The sequence below is a fragment of the Leptosomus discolor genome, chromosome 5 (genome assembly GCF_034619465.1).
Source record: "Leptosomus discolor isolate bLepDis1 chromosome 5, bLepDis1.hap2, whole genome shotgun sequence".
NCBI lineage: Eukaryota > Metazoa > Chordata > Aves > Leptosomiformes > Leptosomidae > Leptosomus > Leptosomus discolor.
In genome coordinates, this window is record NC_141395.1 from 50272626 (window position 1) to 50296934 (window position 24309).

Genomic DNA, 24309 nt, shown 5'->3' on the forward strand with positions numbered 1-24309 from the left:
ACAAATGTTCCATCAATTCCCTGTTGTCTTTGTCCAATCTAATGAGTGACTTGGATTCTCAACTTTGCTTTCAAAGAATTTCCAGAGATCTGCCTAATATTTTTGGTCTGTAACTCTCTAGATTTGTCTTTTGAATTTTGTATTTATTTTTTGTTTGTCTAACCTGGTCAAAGTAGAAAGTAAAAACTTATTTCTACTTTGAAATCACCTATCCACAAGTGGACCAAGAAAAATAACCAATGTTAAGTGCCAGTTCACTATCATTCTCACTTCACTGAGATATACATTTAAAAGGACAATCAGGCTAAACAGACTGCTACTTTCAAACTTCCCAAGGTCCTTGCTTGAGGCACAGAAAGTTCTTGATATCTGCATGTTACTAGGGAAGTCCAAGAATACACTATTATACACTGCAAAAAAATACATAACAAAAAAAGGAATGAAAGGTATGTCTTATTTAAGTATAGCAAAAGCTCTTAGGAACTATTGGGGTGAGTGCCTTTTTTTAGTGATTTTTTTTTTTTTTTTTTTTAATGAAATACATATGGAGACTTTTTTTCCTGTGCTGCGTGACAGATGACATTGGTCAGGTTTAGTACAGCTAGTAAATTAAAAAATAATTGTTCAAACTGGAACGGTGACTGTCAGATGCCTGGTCACACTGTATAGGATGGACAAAAGCCGCCTCTTATTCAGAGAAGTTGTGTGGCTATTAAAATAAGACCACTGGCAAAATTCCAGTAAAGGATGCTTAAAGTAACACCTAAATTAAATGGAGTAACCCTCTTTTGCTACAGTCTCCCAGTGTTTGGTGCTCAGCATTGATTAGGAGTTCTATGAGCATAAAGTAATATTTGCGCTATTACATTTAGTCACAGGGGGCATCGTGTCCTTGCTGAATGCATTTGGTTGATCTGGTTTATATTCTCAGCCTCCGCAGTATCCTTTGGCAGTTATATGATTCAGTGCATGTGGACCATGAGGAAGCAAGTCTTTGTTTTGCCGTAAAATTTGTTGCCTAATGATTTAATTGGGGCCCCTTTCAATTGTCATGATGTGATAAAGGTTCAACAATTATTTCCTTTTCTGTTCTCAGGAGTCATCATTTCACGTATCTATTGCATTCTCTTTTTCCTCAAGAACAGAGTCGTCCTGGTCTATTTACTCTTTTTGTATGTATAGACTGTTCCATAGCTCATTCATCCTTTGTCACTTTTTTATGTACTTCCTGCAGATTTTTGTGATGTGCAATGGTCAGAACTTAGGAACTCTGTTTAGTAGCATGATTATTTCTATTTCATTCCTTTCCCAGTTTTTTTTTACAAAGCATATTTTTTTTCCAGTTACTAATTACATGTTTCATTGGGTCTGATCTGTTGTGTGTTAGGTTCACTTTTGTTGTAGGAACAGTGCAGCAATACATGTATGACTGGAAGGAACTGGTGCCATTAGCAGGAGCCATAAAAGCTGATAGCTGGATATCAAAAATGTGTATTTAAATGCAAGAAAGAACAAACTGTAGTGTGTAACCTTGTAGAGTAAGAGAGATTCAGTCATAAACCCTTCCTTTGTTTGGTATTACTCTTGTTTTAAAATAGTGGGCTGATGGCAGTGTTACTGATTTGAGCTAATGTTTGTGAGCTCAGACACAGCAAGCAGAAAATAAGAGAGAATAGGATTTGTTAGTGCACAAAAGAATTGGAGCATGTGAAAAAAATTTAAGACTCTGAAAGGCATGCATAATGTGAAACACTCTATTTAAGGAAAAAAAAAAAACAAACTAAAAATAGACTGCTGCATTTTAAGTAACTGTTATTTGTAAGGTCTCATGGAGTCAAAGCGTGATAAGAGATGTGAATGGAGTATGCATGGATATAGAAACTCCATCACTTGCGAAAGAGACATAGCTTATCAAAACTGATTACAGCATGCCTTAACAGCTGAAGGAAACCACAGCTTTTTGTCAGTGAAGCAATCCCATTTTATCATGTATTTGTTTATATACAGGCTACTAATGCTTACATTCAGTTTTTAGACAAACAGTAAAAGCTTTTCCAAGCAGAATATTTATCCTGAACAGAGTCCTCTAAGTTAGCTAGAGGCCTTGCTGAACGCTTTTTTTTTTTTTTTTTCTTGATGTGTTTATTTGCCTGCAGGGAGTTCAGGTGTGGATCTGTTGCATTGCATTTACCAAGTAGTAAAGAATTGTATAATGCCAATGTCATTCACTTTAAGTGACAATGTGCAAAAATAATGCCACCACCTCTGTGTCCTTTTAGAGTGTAATTTTTAGATCTATACCTAATGCGGTACTACCAGAGGCAACGTTCTCTTTAATTTTACAAAAGCAAACCCACTGATAAATGGTGAAAAACAGGTGCAAAGACTTTACCCATCCCCAACACATGCACAGAGCATCTCCAGAACAAATAAAGTTTGAATGGGTGTTTACAGAAGATGGATGTGACAGCCATGCAGCTGGAAGAACACAGCTACTGTATAGGAAATTTAAGCATGTAACATCACTTCCTCACTGATACCTGAGTAGTCGTTATATGTTCATATAACAATAGGCTTTTAATATATAGAAAGCTAATAATGGGGAATGATTTCATTAGCACATAAGGAAGGAACGTCATGAAGATAATTTTGCGTGGTATGATGCATTAGCTAATTGTTGCCCTGGAAGAAGGTACTTTTCAATTGTACGCTGCACATTCACACAGTTGCTGTACGGACCAAAGGGCAAGAAGCAGCATTTCTGTTATCTTCTTTTTCTCAGATACTGGGGAAATGTATTATTTACATAGCACCTTTCATCATGGCAAGACCTTGAAACACTTCACAGCACTTCCATTTTCATTGACAGTATTTGTAACTAAGGGATGAAAGCTGTTGTTTAAACATTGTTTTCCCACAGTTGTATAGCTGATCAGACTGCAGATCAGGATGCTAGTTATGCTAATCTCCAGAAAAAAGTACTGATTTCTGGTGACTGTTGCAGCATGCTGAACCATGCTATTTCCTTCCAAGCAGAAAATTCTTTTTCCTATCACTTTTGTGCCTCATAGAAGCAATTTTTGAAGGCCATTCATCCGTTACAGACTGCAGCCCTGCTTCTTAAGCAGTGTTTCTAGTGGGGCAACACACTATGCAAATGTATTTTGGGTAAGCTTACTAGATTCTTCAAGCCACTCTTTGTTAGCATTTCTGTTCTTCCATCTTCCTTTAGTCTTCTTGGTCTGGCTAAGCCAGGCACCGGTACTCCTTTTGCAAGTTTTGCAAGTGTATTTTTTTACTGAATTTTGTCAGTAAGTAAAACTTTTGAGTTTAGAGTTGTGTCTCTCTTGGTAGCAGAGTATTTTATAAATATGGGTTCTTAACTACTTTCTCATACCTTTATTTGGAGACTAACAGATTGCATACCTTAAACGAATTATTTCTTAAGCAAACTAAAAGGCAGATTTCTAGAAAGAGAATTTGAGCATTGCTGAGGTTAGCATCCAAATGGCTGCCTGTCTTCCTGTGGTAGTACATTGTATTAATTCCCTATAGCAGTGGGAGGAAAAAGTGCCAGAAACATTCCAAGTTTCCCCTGCTTTCCAGGCTGTGTGATCTGAGCCAAGTACTGGCCATTGTGTGTTGTTTGAGCCTTAGGCAGCACCTGAGCATCTCACTTTGGTGTCTAGGAGTGCTTTTGGCAAGTAAGCTTTTCTATCCAGCTCCTCCTGAGACAACCAGTTGCCTGTGTCTCTGCACTTAGTAGTGTTTCGTTACACGCTCCTCTCAGGGCTGTTCTTCAGCATCTTGTTTCATAATTCTATTGTATGAGTTTCAGTGACAAGTATGGGGTTTCTGAGGGGGTTTTGTTTGTATGGAATGGGTATCAGTAGGCACAGATTTGCAATCTTTGCTTTAAGTTGAACAGTGCCTGCAAATACTGCAGAGCACTAGAACAGTTTCATATATGACTATTAAACTGTTGCCAAGGATTTGGGTACCTTTTTGGCTTGTGTCAACTTGTTCTTCTGAACAGGTTCAAAACTTGGTCTGGGAATTGGTGTGGGTTGCGTGCCATTTCCCAGTAGGTAATTTGAATGTTGTTTAGAAAATAAATTCTCCTATTAGAAGCCTTTAGTTCATCTGACTTTCTCTTGATGTGGTTGCTGTTGAAGCAGGTCAGATTTTCAGCTAATTTGTATGGCTTTTCTCTGTTCAAACTGATGAAAACAGTGGAAGCTTCCAGTGCATCCTGTGATGTCATCTTTTGACTGATGTTCCTTCTGTGACACTCTTCTTGAACATTTACTTAATCATACCTGCCACTTGTTCTGTTGTTCTGTTGAAGAAATTTCAACTTTCCATCCCCCTTTCTGAAATATTTCTGTCCTGCTCCGAGAGCAGTAATTCCAGTGAAGTGTTCTGATTTATCTCTGTTCTCTGAGCACATCTGAAGGCCTTGTGGAGGAATGCAGCTACATAGAAATAATTTGGAGTATCACAGCTTTCATAGTAATAGTTGTAGAGGCTTTCAATAGTTTTACTCTCTATGTGTGTTTACTTTGTGTTAAGGTGTGATGTGAAAATCCAAGAGCAGTCGTAGTTTAGCACCTCAATTTTGTTGATTCTCCCTATGTAGTGGTAATTAATAAAAGTAATTAACATTCTGATAACAGTGGCCAAAATACCAGGTTTTTATTTTCACCAAGTGTTGTCTCTCAAGAGATTCTTGTGTAAGTAAGGACATAGATGTGGACGGGTTGGAAACTGTAACATAAATAGAAGTTAACTGTCACCACAAGAATGGGAGGGTGGATCTAGTGAGGGTCTTTCTGGATAAGTCAAATATAGGACTTAAAAACTTGTTTGTATACCCATACTAATGTTGATATGTCAGTTGTTTGTCCAGTGGGTGAGTTTTCCCTTCCTCCTCCACACAAAGTGCCTTGTCTGTGGAACTAGTGAGTGTGAGACCAATATGAGGGAAGAAGTAGTAACTTTTATAAAGATTAGTAATACCAAATTTTGAGTAACCACAAGTAAAGGTAGCTGTGATCTCTACTCTGAACTTTCTTCTCCTTTTTCTTTTCTGCATGCGTATGTATTTGGGTGGTAGTCAGGTGCTCCTATCTTACAGTTTGGGCATAAAGACTTCTTACAAGCTAAGGAACAAAAGCTTGGGTGTTGGGTTTTTGGTTTTGTTTTGCTTTTTTTTCTTTTAGGTTCCTACTTTTCTCTCCAACTAGCCAGCTCATTTAAAGCTAAAATCTTACACTTGGCATGGAGGCATGTTTATCTTCAACCCAGCTGATGTATTGCTAAATGAACAAGAATTCAGGGAAGCATGAAAAGATTAAATAGCGATGCATAAGGGTTTATTCCATGCAGGAGCAGCCTTTGAAAGCTAAAAGCAAGCTAAAGAAAGAGGCATTAATTGTGGGAAGTTAACACGTACAATGGGAATCAGAAGAGAAGATTCTTCAAATCCTTTCAGCTACTGAAAGCATTGAATCAGAGGTCGTTAGTTTACAAGTGATCAAGTATAAAGAAAGAAAAGAAGCCTATTAAGGATAGGGTAAAGAAAAATTGTTGAAGTTACTGTTCTGTACCCCCCTGTAACCAGCTGTCTGAGAAAAAGGTCTCTTCTCTCCTACCCTTGAGTGTGGTTTTAGACATATTTGACCAGAATTATTGGTTATTTAAGGTGGAATGGATGACATCTGAGAGGGAGACATAGATGAAGTCAGTATCCATGTGCTTCTGTAAATAAGATTGCATGCAAGGCCTTGCTGTATGCTGGCTTGTCTGTTAACTGAAGGGGCTAACTATTCACAAGTTTAATTCAAGTCTTCTTCCTTCAAATGCTTTATTGTTCAAAACTTAACCGGAGCAGAACATAGGTCACTGTCTCTTTGTGTCTCTCCTTCCCTATTTACTGACTGCTTTGAGAGCTTCACGTAGAACTTAATGAAAACACATTCTGACTTTTGTAGTCATCTGCTTGGTTTCACCGGGGAAATCTTCATACAACTATATCTGACAATAGCCTGTTACTCCTGAAGGATCCTTTGTCATCCTCTGAAAATCCTTCTGCCTCTGAACACAAGAGGAGTAAACCAAGACTGAAATAAGCTCTAAAATGTCAAGCTGAGTGCCTCACCATCTGTACTTGGATCATCCACAGCACACCTACTTGGACCATGCACAAGTACATGTCCTTTCCATGGAAACTGGAATGGTGTTGCAGAAAATGGGAATGCCTAGGTCTCATCCTGACATTTAACCATGACAGGTCTGCAAAGTTCTCGTGAAACGTGCAGCTTTAACGTAACCAGGATCTCTCTTATTTTTTTTTGTCTCACTGGCTGGCATATTTTGCTGCTTTTTCTACAGGCAAGCTTTTTTTTTTTTTTTTTTTTTTTGGAATTTCTTCTCATTTCAAAAAGACAGAAGCTACTCAACTACCAGCACTGAGCAATACTCCAGCCCTTTCATTTTCTGGAGCCACTCCAGCAGGATCTATCAGAGAGTATGGCTTAGCCCTAGCCTTCTGATGAAAATAGCTGTTTTGGCAAGTGATTTCTATTTCCACAATTGCTTGGAAGAGGATGTGCTTGCTGTTTTCTCACTGATCTGGAGCAGAAGGAAAAGTACATCCTTACATATGTGAGGCTTGTCTCAACATGCAAATGTTCTGTCAGGTGCTTTGAGGAAGCTAAAATTGCTTTATTTTGAATAGCCCATTTCAGAAAGTAGTTTACCAACTTGTAATTTTAGTCTTCATTATTTGAAGTGTCATTCTGACAAGATACTTAATATAATAACTGAAATAATTTTGACTCCTTCCTCAAGCTTCTTAGGAGAAGACATAGGCAAGAAAGAATTTTTATCTCCAAGGCAGAATTTTCTACAAGCCTTTGAATTCCATTTATTTCTATGGAACATCTATGGCACCCTTCTCATCTTCTAATGACATCTGTGACAAATTTGCTAGGCTGTTTCTGTTACTATGCTTATATAAACTACTAAAAAGAGTGGAATTTATTTGTCCCACATTGTTGGGTACAACTTGCTCAAAAAAAACACCCCAAACCCAGCACTGCCACCTAAATTTAAATTAAACTGTTCACCATTCCTTCTTCAATGCTCCTGTACTCTTTGCTCAAGTATTTTGGAACAGTAAGGAAATGACAGGAGTCAAAAGGAAGCTAATACAATATCCCTTGTAATAAAGGATAAATATAATGACTTAGTTACCAAAGTCTATTGATCTAATATGTGTCCCAGGTGAAACAGTAGGAAAAGTGATACGTTTTTCACTTATAGCTTTGAAGGACAGGATTATAATTGATGCAAATGACTGATGGCTAATGAAAAAAGATCCTGTCAAAGAGATCCTGACATGCTGGCTTTATATATTTTGGAGGTTGCAAGTTTGGCTAAAGGAAATAGGCTTAATAGCGTATTTTACTTAGTGAAAACTGAAGTTAATGCCAACTCAAACCCCTCTTGTATGTTCCCTGCCAAGTTGCTAGTTAGTTCCAGATGCCAGGCAACATAGCGGTAGATAGAGTAGAACATGTGATGTGTTAAGTTCATACCTATGTCTTGCCCACTAGAACCTTTTTGTATCTGTCGTATAGGTGTGATGAATGTCTTCCCAGCAAGTTCATGGTGGTGTTTAGATCAGTACTGGCCAAGACGGTAAGCAGCTGCTTCTGGTTCGCTGTGAAAAGATTTCTAAAAGATGGCATAGTTACAAGGATCTTACCTGCTCAGAAAATACCGATGTGTATCTATCTGATGAGTAGCTGGTTTTCCCTTTCTTGCTCAGTCTCTGCAATGGTCTGCAATATTTGTGAGTGTTCCCTTACCTTTCTCTCTCCTCCCTGACCTCCCCCCGCAACAAGTGAGAAAAGCAAAGGGGAAGTTGTTCCTACAGCAGAAAGTAGGAATGGAATGCAGAAATGCTCTAAAGAGATGTGAATATCTGGAAAGCTACGTGATTTTGTACAGCTTCCCTATTTTATCAATGGAAAAATTTATTTTCCTATTGATAACTTACCTTGGCACACAAACATTCAATCTTTCTCTTAAAATTAAACTTTCAAACCAAAGAAATGCAAATTAAGTTTACTTGTTCGAAAGTGTTGGTGGTTGGAATGATGTTTAAATATCACAAATTTGTCAACGGTACCCTAAAATACCTCTTCATAAGGCTCGCTAAGCATGTTTGTTAGATGAATTCAGAGACTGCACAAAGAGGATCACAAATTTTCCCAGGCCATCTTAAAGACCTGTATGACTAGTGCTTTTTTGTCTATTTGTATGTAAGACATCTGTCTTCATGTTCATTGCAAATCTAGGTATTAAATCCACCAAAATGTTCACTTCTTTGCTGGAAAACTATGAAGCTGTTGAAACACTGAAACCCGGCATTTCTGTTTCTTTCCATGTGACTCATTGCTTTGTTTGCCTCATTTAAATGTTTTACACCTCATTAATTCTTTGTGATTACATTGTGTGTCCTGATTCTTTCTACTTTGTTTGTACTGGACAATATGAACTTTGTTTTATTTGTCTTTTTGCGTTTTGAACTTTTGTACAGCCTGTTCTCCATTACAGCTGTTTTTTCTATCTACAACAGGGTAAGATTCTTCCAGACATCTGTTGCCTAAAAATCAAGAGGCGGGCTTAATGTCACTTTATCTTCCCTGCTTCTCTTGCAGTAGATATAATGAAGACTTGACTGCTGCGAAAACAGAAGACTGCCAGCTGTGCCACATGCATGTTACCTAGTAGCCTGAAGAGAACCTCTTGTATAAGTTGCAGTCAGAGGATTCTGACTGGGTCTTTCAAATTAATTATTGAAAATGGCATGAGAAACACAAGACTAAGAAATGCAAAAAAAGTCACCAATTATAATGAATAGGATTTTTGAGGAATCGCTGAGAAGCAGCCTTAAAAAATATAAAACAACAAAAAAAGCTCTAATTTGTAAACTACTTATTTTTCAGTGCTGTGGCCAGAACTCTGTATGAGAGTTGCCTTTGTAGAACCCTTTGTCTTCAGCCTGTGGCAGTTCCAGCTCACTCTGTTCTTGTACTCCTCCCCTTCCTTTTGGTTTTCACTCAAAGGAGAGGTATGAAGGTCAGCTGTGCTCAGGACCATGTGTCTAAGTGATTGCTTCATACTATACATCTATTGTGTTGGGGGTTTTTTGTAGCAGCTTTTACAAATTCATAGCTTAAAACCAAACTCACTTAAAGGCTTTAAAAGTACATAATTGCAATATACTAATGAGAAAATCTCACTGCAAAAGTGCATTATGATGTTGGTTTTTTCCAGGTGCTCCTAACAGATGGAATTTCTTACTATTTCTTACCACTTTGAAAATTGATTTTAAAATAAGATCTTATTTCGATGACTGCTTGTCCTGTGTATTCCTAAGGCTTTCCCTTTTGTGCCAGTTTATAACAGAGATCGTTATTCTGCCTCCTGTAGTGTGCTACCCAGCTTGTAGAGAAGAGATACATGTAAGACTGTACATACATAGTGATGTTTCAGCCATCATCGAGCTCAAGGCCAAAGAATGCGTGTTCTCGCACATTTAGGCATTATATATGCAAATATTCATCTTCTCTTGAGAAATTAAATATTTTTGACTGTATAGGTAGAATCTGATGAGAATTCCACCAGTGAAAATTCTCCAATAAAGTTAATTAAAGCTGGTATCCTGAGAACACTTTGCATTAATTTTGTATCAGATTATACTTCTGCTTTCTGCAACCTTAATTAATCAAATCTTAATGGTTATTCAATTTGTAGCACTGTTTTGGTCTTAAAAAATATCAAGGGGCATGTTCCTAATTGAATATTGGTATCTGCAGAGGGCAGGAGTAGATATTGGTCCCCTTTTCCAAAGGGGAAATAGAATCTGAAGTCTAAGCAGGGGAAAGAGAAAGAGGTAAAGGGCAGCTTGTCCTTCAGGACAAGAAATGGCAGCAGAAGGCAGACAGGAAAGTAATTAACAGGTCTTTCTTCGGAAGAGAAGGTGGCCTTTACTATGCCTAATTACACCAACTGTAATTTAAAACATGCTGTCTTGATCTCACAGTTGGATCTTTCAGTGCCTGGTTCATGCAGGCAGTCTGCTTAAGGTTTAGGCCTGTGAGAAGACATCTAGGTGGTCTTTGCCCGAGACCACAAGCTGAGAGGACAGATTGTGAAGAGTTAGAACTCTCATCCTTTGTGGATTAGTGTTGTAGATTAATTCTCTGTAGATTAATGGATTTGGCCTCTAATATTAACATTTTTAATTGTTCCAGGATACAGACAAGTATCAACTGTAGTCTAAACCTTGGCTGTTATCTTCCAGCAAGTAGAGAGCTAAAATCTGATTTTATAAACCCTGTGCAGATGAGTGATTAAAAGGAAAATATCTACTTGCTTGTATTATATATCAGGAACAAGAAAGTCTAGAGTAGACCAAACTAATGTCAGGGAATCATCTTGCCATACTCAGTTGTGTGTGTAAGTTGAGGGCTGTTTTTCATCTCGACGTGGTGATATTGAGAACTTTTTAAACTCGCTAATCAAGGATTAAATTATCTTAAATACATAATGTAAACCAGTACCCTTTGGTTCTACAGTGCTTTTAATGAGACTGGGCTCTTGAGCCAAGAAAATATCTGGGAACTACATGTACCTTTTAGGAGATTGAATTCAAGATGCTAATCTTTCCTATTTTACTTTAAAAGTGTAAGCATCTAGAACTGCTGGCCAGACTCTTTCTATGTGCATACCATCTGTCTCTCACCTAAGACTGTTTATGACCTGGTAACTAGGACTATCTGACCCTAAATGCACTAAGAATGAGGCAGCAGTGTGCCAGTGCAGTCATGTGGATGGGATATTGATGGACCAATGCAAGTTTAGTGGAAGCTACCAAAACCATTATGAGGCTGAAGCACATGATATGTGAGCAGGGACTGAGGGAACTGGGTTTGGGATGGAATCCACCTGTCTAGAAGAGGCAAAGGAATCTTTGGGAGTAGGCTGGACAACTTGGTGAGGCAGGCTTTAAACTGAAGGAGTTGGGCGGGGGTCAGATCCAGAATGGCAATGCTCATGCCATCACATGCAACTGGGGAGTAAGCCAGGCCAACCAAAGCAGTGACAAATGTTCCTTAGCTGCCTTCTAAGATGAGAATCAGAAGGACAACCACCTCAAGAGTGTGTATGGCTATGGTGGATCTTATTGTACTTTTCCAGGGAAACCTGCATGCTTGATTACCTCTCTGAAATGCCTGGACACCAATGCACATGGCGTGGGGAATAAACAGGAAGAACTAGAGATGTGTCTGTAGTCACAGGGCCATGATCTTATTGCAGTCACAGAGACAGGATGGGACAGTTCGCATGACTGGGATGCTGTCATGGATGGCTACGTACTTTTTAGGAAAGACAGGCCAGCAGGGCGAGGTGGTGCAGTTGTTCTTTATGTGCGGGCACACCTGGAATGTATTGAGCTCTGCCTAGGGTGGGATGAAGAACAAGACGAGAACTTATGGGTAAGAATCAAGGAGCAGGCTAATATGGGTGACACTGTTGTGGGTGTTTACTACAGGCCACTGGATCGGGAAGAGGAAGTTGATGAGGCCTTCGACAGACAGCTGGAAGCAGCCTCACGTTCACAGGCCCCGGTTCTCATGGGGGACTTCAGCCACCCTAATGTTTGCTGGAAAGGCAACACAGCTAGGCACGTACAGTCCAGGAGGCTCCTGCAGAGCATTGATGGTAACTTTTTGACACAGGTGGTGGAAGAGCCAATGAGGAGAGGTGTGCTGCTGGACCTTGTGCTAACAAACAAAGAACTGTTTGGGGATGTGAAGGCTGGGGGCAGCCTTGGCTGCAGTGACCATGAGACGGCGGAGTTCAGGATCCTGCATGGAAGAAGCAGGGCAATAAGTAGGATTACAACCCTGGACTTCAGGAGAGCTATTTGGCCTCTTCAAAGACCTACTTGGAGCAATTCCATGAAGGTAGGGGGAGCCCAAGAGAGCTGGTTAATATTCAAGCAGCACTTCCTCCAAGCTCAAGATCGGTGCATCCCTACGAGTAAGAAATCAAGCAAAGGAGGCAGGATGAGCAAGGAGCTTCTGGAAAAGCTCAACTGGAGGAAAGGAGTTTATAGAATGTGGAAAAAGGGACTGGCCACTTGGAAGGATTATGGGAAGGTTGTCAGAGTACACAGGGATGCAGCAAGGAAGGCTGAGGCCCACTTGGAATTAAAGCCAGCAAGGGATGTCAAGGGTTTCTTCAAGTACATCAGTAGCAAAAGGAAGACTAGGGAGAATGTGGGCCTGCTGCTGAATGTGGCAGGTACCCTGGTGACGGAGGATACAGAGGAGGCAGAGTTACTGAATGCTGTCTTTGCCTCAGCCTTTACTGCTAAAGCTGTCCCTCAGGAATCCCAGACCCTGGAGGTAAGAGAGGAAGTCTGGAGAAAGGATGACTTTCTCTTACGCCTTGTCAGGCATAGTGCTGTCTCTGGAGCTCCTCTGCCCTATTGCTGTTGGTTTACTGTACCCAAGATTAATAGGAAGAATGCAGAAGAAAGGACCTAATATGAAGCTGAACAGAACAAAAATTGTCTGAGTCATAAGGTTTAGCTCTGAAATACTTGATTGTTACCATTGTAATATCTGAAAGACATAACTCTATGCAGCTTCATAAAAACTTTATACAGTAATGTTAGAGCTCACTGGAGTATTTGATTACACGCTTAATAATCAGCATAAAACAGCCTGCCTTTGTTGGCAGTGTAATCACCATCTGTATTTAATCAAATGAGAGGTGGTGGTTTGTTTTGTTTAGCTTATCTGGGTTCTGTGGGGTTTTTTTGTGGTGGTCTTTTTGAGTTTGTTTCTTTTTTCTTAAAGTTATTGTTTAACAGGGAAGCTGACTGAAAATGTTTCAAATAAGCTTCATTGAGTAAAAGGCATTTGTTTGATGGTGTGTGTGATGACTGGGAGAGCTATGGTTGTGGTTTTCCTGGGAGTGTTGGGGGTTTGTTTGTTTGTTTTTTAAAAATAAACAAACCCCTTTCTGCTTATATACCTAAGGTGAATATGGTGTCTGCCTTTTTCTGGGCTACTGTTTTTGTCATGAGGATGGCACAGCTCTTCGTTTTAATCCTGTCTTCAAATAACATCCTCTTTCAATTGTCAGACTTGGAGAATCTGCACACCTTTATATGCTCTCTGCAGTCCAGTTGTATGGTTTTTAAGAAAAAAAAAAGAAGGTAGTCCTTCTGTACCTATTTTTTGGCAGGGAAAATCTGATTAAATTTGGGGTTACTTTCTGTTGGACCCATTAGCTTTGGTAGTCCCTTAAATGGTATGCTGAGGTATGCCAAATAGGAGAATAATTTGCTTTAAAATAGCTTTAATAGACCTAAGAATCATCACATTACGTATTATAATGGAGTTGCAGGCAAATAGCCTAATTCCCTTTGACTTTACACATAAGTTTTCCTCATTTAGTGTACAAGTCAAATGGCTAAAAGATAGTGATTCCCAAAAAACATCTTGGCACATGTAGGTCGCTGCTGTCTGGATACAAATGTGTTAATCCAGTAATGACATCATGCAGAATAGCTCTGTGGAAGGGAGGGGACTCATGTTAAGACATGTGGATTCAGCAGTGCTTCACACAGAAGTGAAGTGCCCAGAGTGTGTGTCTTCATCCAAAGATCAGCTTTGGCAAAATAGTTTTCTATTTCAATTAGCCTTCCAGATTCTTGATTTTTATTCCTTTTTTTTTTACTTTCAGTGTTTTGCATGCTTAAACTTTTTTTAAAAGTTTATATTTGATAGTTAATAATAGAATGAAATCTTTAAAAATTTCAGTGATTTTAATATTTGAGCATTAATATTTGAATAATCCCTGTAGGGGCTTGAGGAAGAAGAGTGACAAAATACAACAGGGGGAAAATATTGCTTGATTCTGAAAGCCATACTTAAAGATATTCCTGACAAAGGGTTAACAAGCAAATTGCTGAGGAGGAGGAGGAGCATTTTGCAAAGCCAGATTTAAAACAGAAAGACACAAGGCTGAGCAGGGTATAGTTAAGATCGCTCTCATCTGAATGTTATTTCACTCAGATGTCACTGAAAATCTATTCTGAAATGAAGATACATCTTGTCTTTCCATTTTTAGCTCAGTTCTGATTTCATTGGAATCTATGATGAAACGAAATATGGAATATTATCTGTTGTGCAAATATCAGCACTGTTTGTTTGAAAATACTGGTGCTGTTTCTATTTGATCATGAGGATGCTGTAGGTATAAGGTATGTAGTAGCAATGGAAATTTTTCTTCAAGGGAAGGGTAGAAAAGATAATTTTTGGTGGTTGGGATGATAAATTTCAAAGACATTGCACTGAAAGTTCAGATTTACTTACCTAAGGGTTGCTTGTGAAGCACATGTTCAGGGAAGCTTTTAATCCAGTATAAATAGTCATGTTAGAAAATGTGGGCATTAATTGCTTAGTAAGAGAAAGAAAATTGTCTTTGTCTTCTCCCCCCCACCCCCCTTTCTTCTCTTAGTGTTTTTTTACAGTATGGGCAAATTTCTGACTCTCCTGAAATCAAAGGAGTTTTTTTTCATTGACTTCAGGTCTTGAAGTTTGCTCTGTATCTTCCAATTTCATAGGTGATCCCCTACATTTCAACATTACAGTAAGTCAGATTTTCAGCAGTGAAAAGTGGCTTGGGTTTGCTAGTTTATTTCACTACTTATCCCAAGATACTTTTTAAAAAGGTTGGTTGTTACTAATTTCTGAAGCATAAGGTCCTTTGTAGTATCTCATGTTGGTCACCTGAAACTGAAAATACAAGTCTCTGCACACTGTGTTCATTCACCCAGACTTGGCATGTTACTTGCATATAGGCAAGTGTCTTCTTTTTACCTATTGTTCTTGTGGAGTTACTTACTTTTTAACAACCTAATCAATGCTTAGAGTAAACCCACAAAGAAACATGTTGCCTCTTGCAGCGTGCTTTTATCCTTGGCACTTCTTGCTCTTCTGAGAGGCATTAATTCAACTGAATAACATGGTGTGATCTTAAAAAAACTTGTTTCTATAGTGAATGCTTTCTTGGAAGTAGCCTATAGGCTTGAAAAGCTGGTATATACTCCTCTACCTTTCTTGGTACAGGAACCTAAAAATGTCAAAGCTAATCTCATGTTTCAGTTATTTAAAATAACAGATAAAAGATTTCTTGTCCTCTCTCATGTAAAACAAGGGCTTCAGTCGTGGCGAAAGAACATTGCATCTGGTGTCTATAAATGTCATAGCTACAATGATCATGATCTTTGAGAGCACTGAGATTTTCTTGGTCTGTGATGGTAAAGTCTGGTGAGTAGAGAACAGTGCCTTATTATCTATCTGTCATGATTTTAACATACTTGCCACATAGCCTTTGCTTGGAAAGAGACTGCCTCCTATCAGCTGTGAGATATCAGGGATGTGTAATGGATGTGATTTCCCAGTCTCAAGTGAAAGAAAGTGACAGAAGAGCAGTCTCAGCAACCAGTGAAGTTTAAGGAAGACAGTGGAAGGTATAGAAAGTGCTTCTCATGGCCATTTATATCCACTTAGTATCTTGTGTTGAATAGGCATGTTACTGGTGGGTATACTGGATGTTGGTGTCCAGATGTTGGCAGTGAGGAGGCTGCTCCACACTGGACACAGTCGCTTCCAGTCAGCTCCACAGACCCACTGCAGGGCACAGCTGAGCCACTCAGCCATGATGGTGGGGCCTCTGGAAAAGCAAGGGGAAAAAACCCCCACCTTGCAGGTACAGGAGGAATAAACAAAGAATGAGAAACAGCAAAGGGAACACAAAGGTTGAAGAAGGAGGAAGAGGAGGTGGTGCTTCAGGCACTAGAGCAGAGATTACCCTACAGCCTGTTGAGGAGACCCCAGTGGAGCAGGTATTTTTCTGCCAGTATGTGCCACACTGGAGCTGCCTGATATTTCCTGAAAAAAACTGCAGCCTGGGAAGTGCCCATGCTGAAGCCCTTGCAAAGGACCAATGCTAGTGCAGCAGAAAACTGAGGAGGAAAGAGCAGCAGAGAGGAACTGTTATGGACTGACCTGACTGCACCCTCCCATTCCCTATCCCCCTGGGAGGTGGGAAGAAGGTAGAGCAGTTGGGAACTGAAGAAGCAAAGCTGAGCCTGGGAAAAAGAGGGGGGTGGAGGGAAGGTATTGTTTTAACTTGGCTTTGTTTCTCACTATGCAAATCTAATTTAATTGGCAGTAAATCCGTTTTCCCCAAGTCAAGTATGTTTACCGGTGCTGATAATTGGTAACAGATCTCCCTGTCTTTATCACTGGCTCTTTCATCTTATTTTCTTCTTCTCTCCTGTTGAGGGAGATTGAGAGCAGCTGGGTGGGCATCTGGCAGCCAGCCAAAGTCAGCCTACCAAGGTGGTTCTTCAAAGCTAATTATTTTTGGTACCAACAGATAATTCTTTAAATTAGACAGACATTTGGAATATGAGGCAGTTCTTGTACAGCTCGTAGAAAATCTACTAAGCTCACAGACCATACTGGTAAGTATATCTAGATCCAAGTATTTAGCAGATGAGGTGAATATTTAAGGGTACCCATCTTGGCAGTATACCTATGTATATTTACATGGATAGATGAGGTAATTTCCGAAGTTCCCTGACCCTCTACACTCAAACTGTTGTACAGGAAACCTTCCTGGTATCTACTATTTTTCTTTGGTGTTATGGTCCTTCCTGTGTTCACCTAGGTCTGAAGGTGGACAGCTTTAGTTGGGATGGGGTAGAGGATTACAGCTAGCTTTCTTTGCCAGGAGGAATAAGTTATAAAGGAGGTTTCTTTCTCTTCTTTGCCAGAAGGCACTTAACGTTGATTTGTTTCTTTCTGGTCAGTCTTACTAGTCCAGTTTGGTGTATTTTTAGGCACTTTCTTACTGTGGTCTGCCTATATGTCTTTTTCTCATCATTGCTTATCTGTTACTTAATTCTTCTATTCTCTTTAGTTCTAAAGTTAAGTTTTTACTTGAACAAGGCACTTCTGTAGCGACTATGAGATGTGCATGTGTTTTTCTGTTGCTTTACATTTGGAGCAACATGTTTTATATAGTTATCCTCTTCTTTGAGGTTATACCTGCAGCTTGCCTTTTATGGAAAAAAATGGTATCTAGAACTCCCATCTGTGGGTGATTCTTGTTCTTGAGAGGTTTTTCCCTTTACCAGGATTTCAGAATTGGAGGTCTTAGGAAATATTCTGCCCACTAATGCATTCTTACTGTAAGCAGACAGCTGGTACTTTCTTTTGTTATTCACAATACAGCAGCAGGTAGAAAAAAGGAGGGATTCTGTGCTTTGCACGGCCTCCTCTGAAGGTCAGCTATTCAAGTCAAGTATGGAACTACTTGCATAGTCTGACAACATGAATTCCTCTCAGGAACTCTGTACAGTAGTAAGGGTTTCTGTGAGTTCTTATGTTTCTGCTCGTAGCTGTGTGTTTATGTTCATATCCAGAAAACATGGCTGGCACTTCATTGCATTTTGTTGGTTTTATGCATGTAGGAAGAACTGTATGTTCAGACTCTTCTGAGGCTCTTCTACCATTTCTTAGCACTCAGCCACTGCTATGAAAAGTTGCAAGCTAGAGTTAAGAGCTTGAGCTGCAGAAAATACGTTTTTGTTTGGTTGGATAAGCTTTCTTGGCATAAGCATAAAATGTCTACTGTATGCTTTTTTTAATAGGCCATCTCTTAAAGTGATTGAGCAATTTGTTATGGTTCCCGGAAATCAATGAGCTCTGTGAGAGTCAAGGGAATTCTGCTTTGTTCATATGCTTCCACCACCCCCTCTTGTAAATTGCCTGCTCTGTTGTCTTCCTCTGTTTGGCCCTTTCTTCTTTTAGATAAAGAATTGGGACATTAAAGGGATAAAATTTAGTATTTGAGCTTTAGTTTGGCCTGAAATTGGGGATAAAAATCAATATTTGACCCTCAGATTCAAAGCTGTCCTAGCACTGATTTTTAAGTAGCTGTAGTTTGCAAAGCCTGTATCTTCCTCAGTTGCTGTTGGGTATCATATGCATCAGGGTACCTGGGTTTGCATCTAGAAACGTGTCTTAAATCTGAGTGCCAGGACAGATTGTGTAATGCAGCACAACTGCCAATTAAATATTAGTATTTGCAAGCCATTTTTTAGCTTCCATCTGCTACCAGCACATGGAAACTTGTCAGCATTGTTAAGGACAGCTCTCTAAAGTGCAGATTTTTCAATCCCAAGTGTTCAAAGTGATCCTAGGTCACAAAGGATTAATCAGGAAGAAGAGCTGTTGATTGTTTTGCCTTTTTCCCCTCTTTGCTTAATTAGGTTATCTTTTTAAACGTAGACATGCAAAAGAGGTCAATAAGGTTCCCACCTTCAAACTTATCATGGCAAATGTGAGGGCTTTCTTTTTGTCTTTTTATGTTAGAAATTATTTGACCTGTCTTTTAAATGCCCATAAATACTTCAAAGTATAAAATGCAAACTGAACTTACTAAAGGGTTTCCCCATTATAAAAGATTAATCCTTATTAATGTTTTTCTTTCGTCCAGCTGATGATGCATCATTTTCAGGTTTCAGACTGTTTGCTTACCATAAAGGAGATCCTTCCAAATGTTGCTGCTCTTTTCTTTCAAACCAGTATTGATACCCACTTGAGTCTGAGCTTTACTTTTTACGTGAGACTGGAGGCTTGCAATGCATCACTCTGGGAGAGTCACACTCACTGAACCTTGCTGAATCATATTCTTGGATAGCTTGGCTACTACACATATGGATATGGAAAATTACCTCTTTATACCACCACATGCATTTGTATTTGAGAAGCCCGTTCCTATGCCTCCCACAGTCTACTCTGTTTAAGAAAATGCCATCTTTAAGACTCAGGATCTTGCAAATAATAGGAAATTGCTGCTCTCTCCCCTCTCTTCCTTTAAAAGACTGCAGGTGGACTTGCCTCTGCAAGGGCCTTAATTTAAACCTTGTTCCTGTTTTCTGTGGGTCCTACTTCTCTCTACCTCAATTTTGGACTGACACACAGCTCTCCAGAGACACAAATGCTGCTGAGCATACTAAGGTGGACAAGCAAAAGAAAAGAATATGGGGTGAAATGTTCCCTTTCATTAAAACCTCTTTTGTACCATTAGACCTCCTTCCTTTGATGCCTCCGCCTGGTGCATAGTAAGGCATTTGGCCCTCTAGAGTTGATTGATGCTTCACAGAGCCCTGTGTTTACATTGCTCTACATATTGTTAACAGAAATGAATTAAGATTCCCAAATAAGCCAGCAATAAGAAAACAAAACACATTGGTCCACCCTTGCAGCAGTAGCACTAGCAGGTTATAACAAGAAAAATGCAGTCTGAGGCTGGAAAGATTGAATGTTTCACAGGGCAGTTTCTCAAGGGCTGCTTGAAGGTACTTCAAAGAGCAAATGCAGCCTGCCTTCTGTAATGTGCTTTTTAAAATGTGGAACCTTGTCCTAAAGAGTTCTAAAACCAACTTATTTATAAAGAATTGCAACATGGAATAATTGCATATATGTTCCTTCCATTGAGCTGATTAAATTTATAATAGCCTTCATATAAAGAGGGTTTATTTTTTCCTGACTGGTGGCATATTCTACATCAAATAGAGAACTTTTTTCCCCTTGAACAAAATAGAGGGAGACAAAAAACAATTAAGATTTTTTTTTTTCCTGATAAATACATGCCGCTTATATATCTGGAGAACATCTGGCAAACATACAGCACTATTTGAGATATTTACCTCCCTGTGCCAATGCTGGAGATATGTCCTGAATTTTGCAAGCAGTAACGTTGTTTTCTGTCATCTTCGGTAGCTACCAAAACTTTCTGGGTGACCACTGTCTAATACTGTGGTAATAATATCAGTGGTCCATTATAAAGAAACAGTAATGTATTCCTGCTGGAAACAAGTCTAAAAAAAGCACATTTGAGACATTTCAGGAAGCCCTAAGTAGGCTATGCTGTTGCATAGCAACAGAGCCAGGCAGTCCTTAGACTCTAAAGTAGTCAGTGTACACATGGGAACAGAATGTGAAAACGATGGAAACCTCGAAAAAATGTAAGGCTGAGACTAAGAGAAACCAAAGTGAAACGATATGCGATATAAAACGTGAATTTGGAGTGTGAAGTATAATAAATTGAATTGCTTTTAAGTGACAAAAACTGAATACTGTCAGCTGAATTGTGCTTCTTTTGTAGCTTCTAGATAGTAATCAAAAGAAAGGCAGAATGTCTGGTGGCTGGGAAAACTTAATTCAAATGTAAAGTAGATGTTAAATGCCTGCAACAGGAAAAAAATTGCATGGAAAACTTCATTTATCATTGATGAGCCAAGAACTTGACCAAATATACCATGAATGAAATACTGAGTAATGTATTGTGGCACAAAGTGGTTCAAATACTCACATTATTAAAAAGCTACTTGTCTCATGTTCATGTCTCCAGGCTGGCCCAGTGGTATTGATCTTTGCAAATACTGAAAAGTATGGTGCCATTGGGTGTATTCTTTGCAAGCTCCAAGCTTGCATGTGGAATGTAAGATCTTAACAGAAACATATTATACTATAGCAGCTTTGGTTTTGCAAGAGGTAACTGATTTTATTAAAAGCAGATGTAGGAACCAATATTTAATATTTGGTAACACATTTCATTGATCTTACTATCCAAAAAGGCAACTCCCTTCCTTCCAGTACTGTTTTTGCCACTGCCCAAGAAACAGTAATAAGCTCAAGCTCTTCTGTTCTGGATGCTGCAACACATACTTTCATGATGAGTCACGACTGCCTGATTTTAAAAGATAGTCACATGCAGACAGCTGAGCTATTCCACCAGGAACTGCTGAAAAGACTCGTAATACAAATGTTGCATCTCTTTAGTAGTTTACAATGCCTTAAAATTTTGAGAAAAGGGTCTTGGAGTGGGACAGATTTTTTTTTTTAAATACTAAGGAAGACTTTAAGAATAGCTAAACTGTGGAGCATTTAGATACCTAGACTACACATTGTACTGAAATGTTGAAGAAGCCTAGCAAATAGGTCTGCAAGAAACCTTGTGAAAATGCTGGTGCATCCTCCTGTCCACACAGTACAATGTACAGCCTAAGTTTTAAATGCTGTCATGATACTATTATCTAGATATTTTCTTTTTGCTGTTCTAACTGCATGCTTTCCCTTTGAAATGCGTTTGTTACCTACACATTTCAAAGGGAATCAAATTGTCAGAATGCAGAACATCACAAAATGCAAATCATTAACTTGGGAATGGGAGCAGTGTAATAGGAAGGGTAATGCTATTAAGCCAGATCTCTTGCAGTGAGACAAGAAGAAAGAAGGTCTTCTAAGACAACCTCATGCATTGCAACTTCAGAGGAAAATGGGTGTTGTAATAATGAGTATTGCCTGGACACAAAGTATGCACCATAATTGTGTTAGATCTTGGTTCAGCAGTAAGCGGTGAAAACACACTGTGTTCCAAGGACAGAAAATTGAAATGCTTAAGATGGAAACCTCCAGGTGGAGGAAAGTGATATCTGTTTTCTTAGTGAATAGGCTCCACAATGTTAAAAGCAGTCTTTTTAGTGATGAGTAAATACAAAGAATTAGTATAAAATATTGTTAAGCACAGGTTATCTTTCCATTGTAAGATGTCTGAGGCTTCGCCCCGCCTCCCAGGAAAATGTCTTTTCAGTGAGCCAAACCCCTCATTCAGATTGAAGGCCCTGTGTGAAGTCCTTGAGTCAACTTAGCCCACCAGGTACCTCTTGGTAGAGCAGCTGGAGGGGTCCACCACAATCGAAGCTGTCTTTCTGGTTGTACAGCCTTAACTGGTTTCTCTAACCCAACTCTCAGTTCTCAAAGGCAACTGCTGCTTCCTCCCCATCTCCATCTGCTTTATTTTCATTCCTGGTCTTGTCCTCCAGACAGAGTACTCGTTTAGATGATAACCCCCCCACCTGAAATCTGATTCTTGACACCCATATTGTGTTTTTTTAATTGTATCACTCTCCTCCAACCCAGCACACGCATAGATATGTCTTGGCAGTGCTAGCTAATACCTTCTTACTAACCATTACCTTTAATGACATTTTAAAACAATGAAGAGGAAGGTTCGCATTGGTACTTACACTAGCATAACAAAACTACGTATTTTATCAGATTTGGCACATATTAATATAGAAGAGATTGTCTACATTTCTTGGCTTGTAACTAGCTAAAGAGTATGAATCTTCATGTTAGTTTCTTCATTCACTGTTAGACGTTGCATCAACTATGATAAATTCCTTAAGGATGTTTAGCCATTCAAATCTATAGTTCAGTTGAGTATTTCACCCCTTATAAATGAATGGAGGTTGTCTTGCACCATGGAGCTATTTCTTAAAAAACACAGCTGATTCCCATTTAACTGGAAAAGTATACAGCAATGTACTACATACTGTGTGCCACTTCTTGTTTGACTTTTTTTTTTTTAATGAGAATGAAATCTTTTTTTTGCTTTGACCTCAAAAGCAGTAGTAGTTGTACAGTAATATCTAGCAAGCTGTATATCTGCAGGGGAAAAAAGGATGCTGAGGGGAATAGGTCTTATGTGGATAAACATTTTTATATATGGTGAATTTAAAAATTCAGTGGACTGCAATCCTTTTAGGTCATCTAGAGTTGGATTAATGTCACCTAACTTAATGCATGTATAATAAAGATCTCTACTAGACTTTTTTTTTTCTATTCAGTAGGAAGCAATAAGCACATTGAAAATGCTTGTTGCATTCATTCTAAAACAAATGCTTAATATGGATCAGATGAATCACCTCATATAGGTACCTACCTACGTATGTGTATACAGGTATTTAAAATCAGTCTAGTGAATCTCATTCTTAGCCCCTTCCATAGTGTTAAGCTTCTGCCAAAAATTGGAAATATGTTTGATAGAAAACCCTTTATCTGAGTGGCTTCCACATTATTGCCTTTGTACTGCTGATTGTTTAGAAGGCTCATACTGGTCTGCAGGTATTCACAGAACTATTTTGCTATCAGACCTTCAATTAAAAGTTGACTAAACCTATAATTTTTCTCAGCAGAAAGTTGTCTATAAGGATTGCAGTGGTTCACTGCAGTTTGGCCCAAAATGTTTGCAGACTGCTGATCGTGACTGTTCAGTGTTCTGGTTTTCCCCCATAAAGCCATATACACGCTGTTTTATGTAGCGGTAACTAGAGGATACATGGCTGTCACAAAAATAGTCACTACAGTGCTTATAGCAAGTTCTCTAAAGAATAGGTGTCACACTCAGCTATGTTTTTTAGGGACGATTGTGTTGATCAATAGCTTTGAAGCATTGGCTGTGCAGGCTGGCCACTTAATGGAAGTGTTTGAGAGAACAAACTTGCTTATAGCATGAATCCTGAATTAGAGGCAAGGTTAGGAAGATACAGAGATGCTTCATGAGCAAAGCCCACATGACTTTCCCCCTCCCCTCTTACTAAACATCCTGATGGTAAGCAGACATCTACTCTACGCTTCTGCAAAGTCTTTTCTTTTTTGCACTAAGCATTTCCAAGCTGCAAGTCTATTAGGATCCTCAATAGACCTGTCTTTTCCAGTAATCCAGTGGCTGAGGAAGAGCTCCACTTTCTTGTTAAGGGGGTGTATTTTGTGTCTTCATACTCTTCTGTGGGCTCGCCTCTCCTGTTGTCTCTCTATTCCAAAAGCCGTGCTGCTGGATCGCCATATAGAGGCCCCAGTGCACAGGCTTTCTCCAAAGGCTGAAACCATTCCTTTCGAACCAAACATTGTGTTTGTTCAGTATGGTGTTAACCCTGCTCCTTGGTTCAGAGCACCACACCATTATAAACTGTGGTGCTGCATACCTGGCCTCATCCTCCCAGAGCCTTACAACATCAACCTGCCCACAGCTCAGATGGAGGTGGGAGCACTCAGCAGGGCTGCCAGATGCGTGTCACATGAGGAGCTTGACAGCTCCCACCTTGTTTGAGGCCCTTTTCCATCCTGATGGTTACAAGGAGCTATAGCAAGTGATTTATTGTTCATGGAGAGTATCAGAGCATCCTGAAAAGTGATGCTTTAACTCCGTCCTTCCCTTCAGAAGCCAACAGGTCTATTCACCACCTGCAAGTAAAAAAGCCACACAGCAATAGACTTCTCTTCTCAAACA

The 24309-nt window shown here is 39.3% G+C and overlaps 1 protein-coding gene across 2 annotated transcripts in view; it reads left to right on the top strand.

Moving 5' to 3' along the window:
- Positions 1–24309, top strand: part of PKIA (cAMP-dependent protein kinase inhibitor alpha) — a 41449-nt gene that overhangs the window by 5059 nt on the left and 12081 nt on the right. The window contains exon 1 of one of the 2 annotated variants that reach the window (XM_086465513.1): positions 7687–7704. The exons of the other annotated variant lie outside the window; for it this stretch is intronic. The gene's annotated coding sequence lies outside the window, so the exon portion shown is untranslated. Of the gene's footprint in view, positions 1–7686; positions 7705–24309 lie in introns of those variants that run through there. 2 annotated transcript variants of the gene reach the window in all.